The sequence below is a fragment of the Arachis stenosperma genome, chromosome 9 (genome assembly GCF_014773155.1).
Source record: "Arachis stenosperma cultivar V10309 chromosome 9, arast.V10309.gnm1.PFL2, whole genome shotgun sequence".
NCBI classification, from domain to species: domain Eukaryota; kingdom Viridiplantae; phylum Streptophyta; class Magnoliopsida; order Fabales; family Fabaceae; genus Arachis; species Arachis stenosperma.
Genome location: NC_080385.1, coordinates 73222130 through 73230069, shown reverse-complemented (window position 1 = coordinate 73230069; position 7940 = coordinate 73222130). Strand labels below are relative to the sequence as shown.

At 39.5% G+C, this 7940-nt stretch overlaps 1 non-coding gene across 1 annotated transcript; it reads left to right on the top strand.

The window, feature by feature from the left end:
• Positions 1–6928: 6928 nt before the first annotated feature.
• On the top strand, positions 6929–7037 carry LOC130952186 (small nucleolar RNA R71). Its single transcript, XR_009074367.1, has one exon. It is a non-coding gene; the product is annotated as a small nucleolar RNA R71 (small nucleolar RNA).
• The last annotated feature ends 903 nt before the right edge of the window (positions 7038–7940 follow it).

The following is a 7940-nucleotide window of genomic DNA, read 5'->3' as shown; positions in this document are numbered from 1 at the left end:
CTGATGAGGCTTGATGTTAATTTTGGTATATTTTGATTGGTTTTAAAAAGGGTTAAAATTGGCATGTTTTGGTTGATTTTGAAAAGAGTTGAAAATGGCTTGTTTTGAAAATGGCACTTTGTGGTTTTATATGAAAAACATGGTTTTTGGGCATACTTTGACGGGACATAACTTGGACTACGGATCTCTGTTTTGTGCCAAATCTGTTTAGAAATGAAATTGGATCCGGGATGTCCATGCCGTTCGAAGAACGGGTGAAAAACGATTTAAAATGAGAAAGTTATGTCCGTCGGAAGATTGGGGGTTGAATCTGTGAATTCTGCAGCTTTTAACTTAGAAATTTTTTAGCAGAATGACCCTCCACGCGTAGGCGCACTTGGCGCGTACGCTTCGTTCTTCGAGAAGGCACCATCCACGCGTGCGCGTGGTGTGCGCGTGCGCGTCGATGCGCTGCACCCAATGCCCAGCCATTTTCCCGAGAGTTGTGCTAGAGTTGTGGCAGTTTTGTGCCTGGGGCGCAAATGCACCCACGCGTACGCGTGGCTGACGCTTACGCGTCGTCTGGCTGTGTTTCGATCTGCGCGTCCGCGTGTATGACGCATATGCGTCGAGAAGCTTTGTGGGCATCCACGCGTGCGCGTGGAGTACGCGTACGCGTGGCCCTGTTTTCATCCCAAAGTTGATTTTTGAGTATTATAAGCCAAATCTCATACTTCTAAGCCTCCGATCTCACCCCTTATGTATTAAATCATTATGATATGCCTAGCAATGAGAAAGGAGCTAGGGGATGTGGTAACTTGTGAGTGAAGCAAGGGAAAAAGTTATGATCATAGGTGATCAACGATGATTATATGAGATATGGAGGATGACGGTAGGAGTACCGTGTATGCCATGAGCCGAAGGGCTATATTTATTGATAAATGGCTAGTTCTTGATTGAGCCATGAGCCGGATGGCTGAGTTATTGCCGGGTTACGGCAAAGCCATTATTGATTATGGCTGAGTATACATATATATATATGATTGATAAATTAATGTGTTAAATGGATGATAATGGAAAATGTTGAAATGTGATGTGTAATCCCGGGTAGTAGGCAGTGGCGTTGTCCACTTGCTCCGGGTATGAGATGGAAAAGGATGTTTATGATAAATGAGTTAATTATGGAGTTTTGAATGAATGTAACTCTGATACCTGGGTAGTAGTAAGGGTTGGGGTTCGTCCCACTTGCTCCAGGTTAATGTTTGAGATTTGGTAACAATGAGGATTGATAATATGAATTGAGATTGAATGAATATATGCTTGAGATACCTGGGTAGTAGCAAGGGTTGTGGTTCATCCCGCTTGCTCCGGGTTAATGCTTAAGATACCTGGGCAGTAGCAAGGGTTGTGATTCGTCCCGCTTGCTCCGGGTTAATGTTTAAGATACCTGGGTAGTAGCAAGGGTTGTGGTTCGTCCCACTTGCTCCGGGTTAATGCTTAAGATACATGGGTAGTAGCAAGGGTTGTGGTTCGTCCCACTTGCTCCAGGTCAGAGATTGTGACGCCTGGGTAGTAGCCGCAGTAGTGGTTGTTCCACTGGCTCCAGGTTGAGCTTTTAAACACCCGCCTGGGTAGTAGCCGCAGTAGTGGTTGTTCCACTAGCTCTGGGTTTTGCGGGTAGTAGCAAGGGGGTTGTAGCTTAAACCTACTTGCTCCGCAAGGGGTGTTTCTGTCAATGGTTAGCTTCCAGGACATGTCGGGTTGGCTATATAACCGACAGGCAGTAGTGGTTGTTCCACTAGCTCTGGGTTTTGCGGGTAGTAGCAAGGGGGTTGTAGCTTAAACCTACTTGCTCCGCAAGGGGTGTTTCTGTCAATGGTTAGCTTCCAGGACATGTCGGGTTGGCTATATAACCGACAGATGATATCATCAGCCATAGGGCAGGCATACATCATTGCATGTTTGAATGTTTGGGTTTGCCTATTTGTTTTGGATTTCTATATCATATATGCTATGTTACCTGATTACTTGCTACTTGTTCTACTTGTACCTTATTGTGTATTACTTGTCTGTATTGCTTGTGTTGTACAACTGAGAGATCCTCATGTTGGTGTCGGTGGATGTTGGGGGCTATTCTTGATGAGATAAATTGATAATGCGATTGCATGATGATGATGATTTTTGAATGAGATAATTTGAGCCCCCTGGGTAGACGCAGTGATGTGATTTCACTAGCTCTAGGCGAGGGTATGATGTATTACTATAGAGTTGCTGAAGCAGAACAACTGGCGATGGTTTTGCTTATGATTCTGAGTCTGATTCGTGGAAGAATCAGCGAGTTGGGAAACATGTGTAATATGAACTAGATTTAGTATTCCCTTACAACAGTTGCCTATTTATGGATTAGTGAGAATCTAGGCTGGATACTTGGTGAAAAGGAGTTTAGGATGCTTAGTGAGTTTTTATCGCAGTACATTGTATTTATTTGGCACTTTTACCGTACTGGGAACCCATGGGCCCGGGGTTCTCATTCCGTATATATCTCTTGTTTTTAGATACAGGTAGGTGCTCAGAAGTGAGCTGTGGTCGTCTGAGAGACGGCGAAGATATCTATTTCTCTACTTTGTGTTTGCTTAGAATCTCCACCTTTGTTTTGAAGATTATATTATGTATTGAACTCTTTTGGAACTTGCCTATAGAGGCTCTATGTTTCCTTTGGGAGAGATTAGGATTACTGTAACTACTTTCATACTGTACCCTAGCCGGCCTAAAGTTCGCGGGTCGCGACTAGTGGCTATTACTTATGTTATATATATCTATCCGTCATCTATCTCTTAATCTCCTTTATGCCTTGTCCGTATATCGCTTTTGGCTTCACAGTTTAACTTTTTGTTGTCAATACGTGAGTGATACGTATTCGCGATTTTTATTTCTACTCTTTTCAGGCTTCTCGATTAATACCCCTTTCGAAATTACCTATGTTTATATATTAAAAATCCACCTGAGAGTTGTACCATCGTAATATCATTGACTTATGACTCGAGCATAAGGATTTGAATATTAGGGTGTTACAGAAAAAGAAAGAAAAAGAAGAAAAGTAATAAAAAAGGGGACAAAATGCCCTAAGTGAAGCAAGGTCCAATAAAATCAATGCATATGTGTTGTGAAATAAAAAGGAATACATGAGTATGTGAAAAAGTGAAGAATGGGTAGTTAGGTTAGCTTTGAAATTGTATAGGATGTCATAGGTTAGGTGGGAAGTTTAAGCTTATCAAAGATTCAAATTTCAAGCTCACTTAACCAAATATGCATCCCACCTTGACCCTAGCCCCATTACAACCTAAAGAAAAGACCTCATGATACTTGTATGCATGCATGAAATATATGTCGATTGTTAGAAGAAAAACAAATCTTAGAAAGCATGATTAGGAGAGAATTGAGAGAATCAACCCTAAACACTTGAGCGAATAGAGCGCAAACACATCCGGTGAGGGTTTGATGCTCAATTACATGTTTCCACTTATGAGTATCACTTTTCATGCAAGTTTGTAAAAATATTTAATAACTCAATTCAATTGTGAATTAGACTTGCTAGTCCTTAGCTCTTGTGCGTATATGCTTCTTGGGAATATTTTGGCCAAGTAATTGCATTCATTTAGATAGTTGCATATAGGCAGATTGCATTTAGTTAGTTTTCATTGAATAAATGTTGATCCCTTTGCTTTCTCTTGGTTTAAGCATGAGGACATGCTTGGTTTAAGTGTGGGGAGGTTGATAAACCCCATTTGTAGGGTTTATCTTGTATTGATTTTAGGGGATTTTATCACCTTTTACCCACATTTATTCAATGAAATAGCATGGTTTTGTATATTCTCCTTTAATTGTGCTTAAGAGTGAAAACATGCTTTTTAGGTCTTAAAATAGCTAAATCTAATTCTCCTTGATTCCATTAGATGCCTTGATATGTTTGCTAAGTGATTTCAGATTTAGGAGGCAAGGAATGGACCAAGGGAATGAAGGAAAAGCATGTAGAAATGGAGAACTCATGAAGAAATAAAGGAAACGCAAAAGCTGTCAAGCCAACCTCTTCGCACTTAATCGGCCATAACTTGAGCTACAGAGGTCCAAATGATGCGATTTCAGTTGGGTTGGAAAGCTAACATCCGGGGCTTCGAAATGATATAAGATTTGCCATAGTTGCTACACGTATGGTGATGCGCATGCCCACTATACGCGCACGCATCGTTGCTGCCATATGATCCACTTAAAGCAATACGTGGCCAGCGAATTCTAAAGCCTTGTGGGCCCAATCCAACTCATTTCTGATGCTATTTAATCCAAGGATTGAAGGGGGAATGGGGATACTTTAAATACTTTTAATCATTAGTCATAGTTTAGTTTTAGAAGTAGTTTCTAGAGAGAGAAGCTCTCACTTCTCTCTAGGATTAGGATTAGGATTAGGCTTAGTTCTTAGATCTAGATTTTAATTCACCTTCTTCTACTTCTATCTTCTCAATTCCTTGTTGTTACATTCATTCTTCTTCCATTCTTTTGTTGTAATTTCCTTTATGTTGTTCTTGTGTTTTGTTGTAGATCTACTTTTGTTTCTCCTACTCTCTTTCAATTCAATCAAGGTAATTCATAATAAATGTGTTTCTTTTTATTGTTGTTGTTAATTCATTGCAATAATTGTTGTTAGATTTTGCTCTTGTTATCAATTTACTATGCTTTTATTTTATGCCTTCCAAGTGTTTGATGAAATGCTTGGTTATTGGATTTTAGAGTAGAATTTTATACTCTTGGCTTGGAAAGGTAACTTAGGAGCTCTTGAGTTACTAATGTCCAAGTAATTGATGATTGGGAGCCATTTACTCTAGTTCTCACTAATTGAATTAGTGGAGAGTTAGGACTTATGGACTAGGATTGATATAGCTCATTTGACTTTCCTTTACTACTAGTTAGAGGATGATTTAATGAGATTAATCCTTGCCAATTCTCATATTGTGGTTAGTAATTAGGATAGAGACTCTTGACCACCAACCCTTGCCAAGACCTTTTTAGCCATTAGTTTACTTTTTAGCATTTAACTTCCATGTTTCTTACCAAAACCCCAAAAATAACCCACAACCAATAACAAGACACTTTATTGTAATTCCTAGGGAGAACGACCCGAGGTCCAATACTTCGGTTTATAAATTTAGGGGTTTGTACTAGTGACAAACAACTTTTTGTATGAGAAGATTATTGTTTGGTTTAGGAACTATACTTGCAATGAGAATTCATTTGTGAAATTCTAAACCATCAAAAATCCAATCATCAATTCCCAACACCAAACTTAGAGTTTGGATGTGGGGATTCAGCACCAAACTTAAAGTTTGATTGTGGGGCTTTGTTTGATTTTGTCTTGAGAGAAGCTTTACATGCTTCCTCTCCATGTATACAGAAGAACACCTTTGGGTCTTAAACACAAGGTAGTCCATATTCATTTGAAGGACTAATTCTCCTCTGTTAACATCTATCACAGCTCCTGCTATGGCTAGGAAAGGTCTTCCAAGGATGATGCATTCATCCTCCTCCTTCCTAGTGTCTAAGATTATGAAATCAGCAGGGATATAAAGGCCTTCAACCTTCACTAACACGTACTCTACCAATCCATAAGCCTGTCTTACTGACTTATCTGCCATTTGTAATGAGAATATGGCATGCTGTACCTCAATGATTCCCAGCTTCTCCATTACAGAGAGTGGCATAAGATTTATGCCTGACCCTAGGTCACACAGAGCCTTCTCAAAGGTCATGGTGTCTATGGTATAGGGTATTAAGAATTTGCCAGGATCTTGTCTCTTTTGAGGTAAAGTTTGCTGAACCCATGTATCTAGTTCACTAATGAGCAAGGGAGGTTCACCTTCCCAAGTCTCATTACTAAACAATTTGGCATTCAGCTTCATGATGGCTCCTAGATATTGAGCAACTTGCTCTCCAATTACATCTTTATCCTCTTCAGAGGAAGAATAGTCTTCAGAGCTCATGAATGGTAGAAGGAGATTTAATGGGATCTCTATGGTCTCTATATGAGCCTCAGATTCCTTCAGGTCCTCAATAAGGAACTCCTTCTTGCTTGAGAGTCGTCCCATGAGGTCTTCCTCATTGAGATTCATGTCCTCCCTTTCCTCTCTAGGTTCAGCCATTTTGATTATATCAATGGCCTTGCACTCTCTTTTTGGATTCTCTTCAGTATTGCTTGGGAGAGTTCTAGGAGGAGTTTCAGTGACCTTCTTACTCAGCTGGCCCACTTGTGCCTCCAAATTTCTTATGGAGGACCTTGTTTCATTCATGAAACTTAAAGTGGCCTTAGACAGATCAGAGACCAAGTTTGCTAAATTAGAAGTGCTCTACTCAGAATTCTCTATCTGTTGCTGAGAAGATGATGGATAAGGCTTGCTATTGCTGAGCCTATTTCTTCCACCATTATTAAAGCCTTGTTGAGGCTTTTGTTGATCCTTCCATGAGAAATTTAGATGATTTCTCCATGATGAATTATAGGTGTTTTCATAAGGTTCACCCATGTAATTTACCTCTGCTATTGCAGGGCTCTCAGGATCATAAGTTTCTTCTTCAGAAGATGCCTCTTTAGTACTGTTGGATGCATTTTGCCATCCATTCAGACTTTGAGAAATTATGTTGACTTGCTGAGTCAACATTTTATTTTGAGCCAATATGGCATTCAGAGCATCAATTTCAAGAACTCCGTTTCTCTGAGGCGTCCCATTATTCACGGAATTCCTCTCAGAAGTGTACATGAATTAGTTATTTGCAACTATGTCAATGAGTTCTTGAGCTTCTGCAGGTGTTTTCTTTAGGTGAATGGATCCACCTGCAAAATGGTCCAGTGACATCTTAGAGAATTCAGATAGACCATAATAGAATATATCCAAAATGGTCCATTCAAAAAGCATGTTAGAAGGACACCTTTTGATCATCTGCTTGTATCTTTCCCAAGCTTCATAGAGGAATTCACCATCTTTTTGTTTGAAGGTGTGAACATCCACTCTGAGCTTGTTCAGCTTTTGAGGAGGAAAGAACTTAGCCAAGAATGCCGCGACCAGCTTATCCCATGAGTCCATGCTATCTTTAGGTTGTGAATCCAACCATATTCTAGCTCTGTCTCTTACAGCAAAGGGGAAAAGCATGAGCCTGTAAACTTCAGGATCTACTCCATTAGTCTTAACAGTCTCACAGATTTGCAAGAACTCAGTTAAAAACTGGTAGGGATCTTCTGATGAAAGTCCATGGAACTTGCAGTTCTATTGCAGTAGAGCAACTAGTTGAAGTTTCAGCTCAAAATTGTTTGCTCCAATGGCAGGGATTGAGATGCTTCTTCCATCAAACTTGGAAGAAGGTGTAGTGTAATCACCAGCATCCTCCTTGCATTATTATTTTCGGCTGCCATCTCCTCTTCTTTTTTGAAAGTTTCTGTAATGTTGTCTCTGGATTGTTGTAATTTAGCTTCTCTTAGTTTCCTCTTCAGAGTCTTTTCAGGTTCAGGATCTGCTTCAACAAGAATATTCTTGTCCTTGCTCCTGCTCATATGAAAAAGAATAGGGAATAGAAAATAATAATAGGGATCCTCTTTACCACAGTAGAGAGATTCCTTTATGTTAGCAGAAGAAGAAGGGAATAGAAGAAGGAAAAGAGTCAAGAATCCAAATACAAGGGTGAAGATAGGTTCAGATTCTTTGAGATGAAGAGAAGTGTTAGTAAATAAATAAATAAATAGAAGGAGATGAGAGGGAGAGAGTTCGAAAATTAATTTTGAAAAAGGGTTAGTCATTTTTGAAAATTAAAAGAAGAATTAAAATTTAAAACAATTAGTTAATTAAAAGAATTTTGAAAAAGAGGGAGGTAATTTTGAAAATTAGAGAGAGAAAAGTAGTTAGGTGGTTTTGAAAAAGATAAGATAT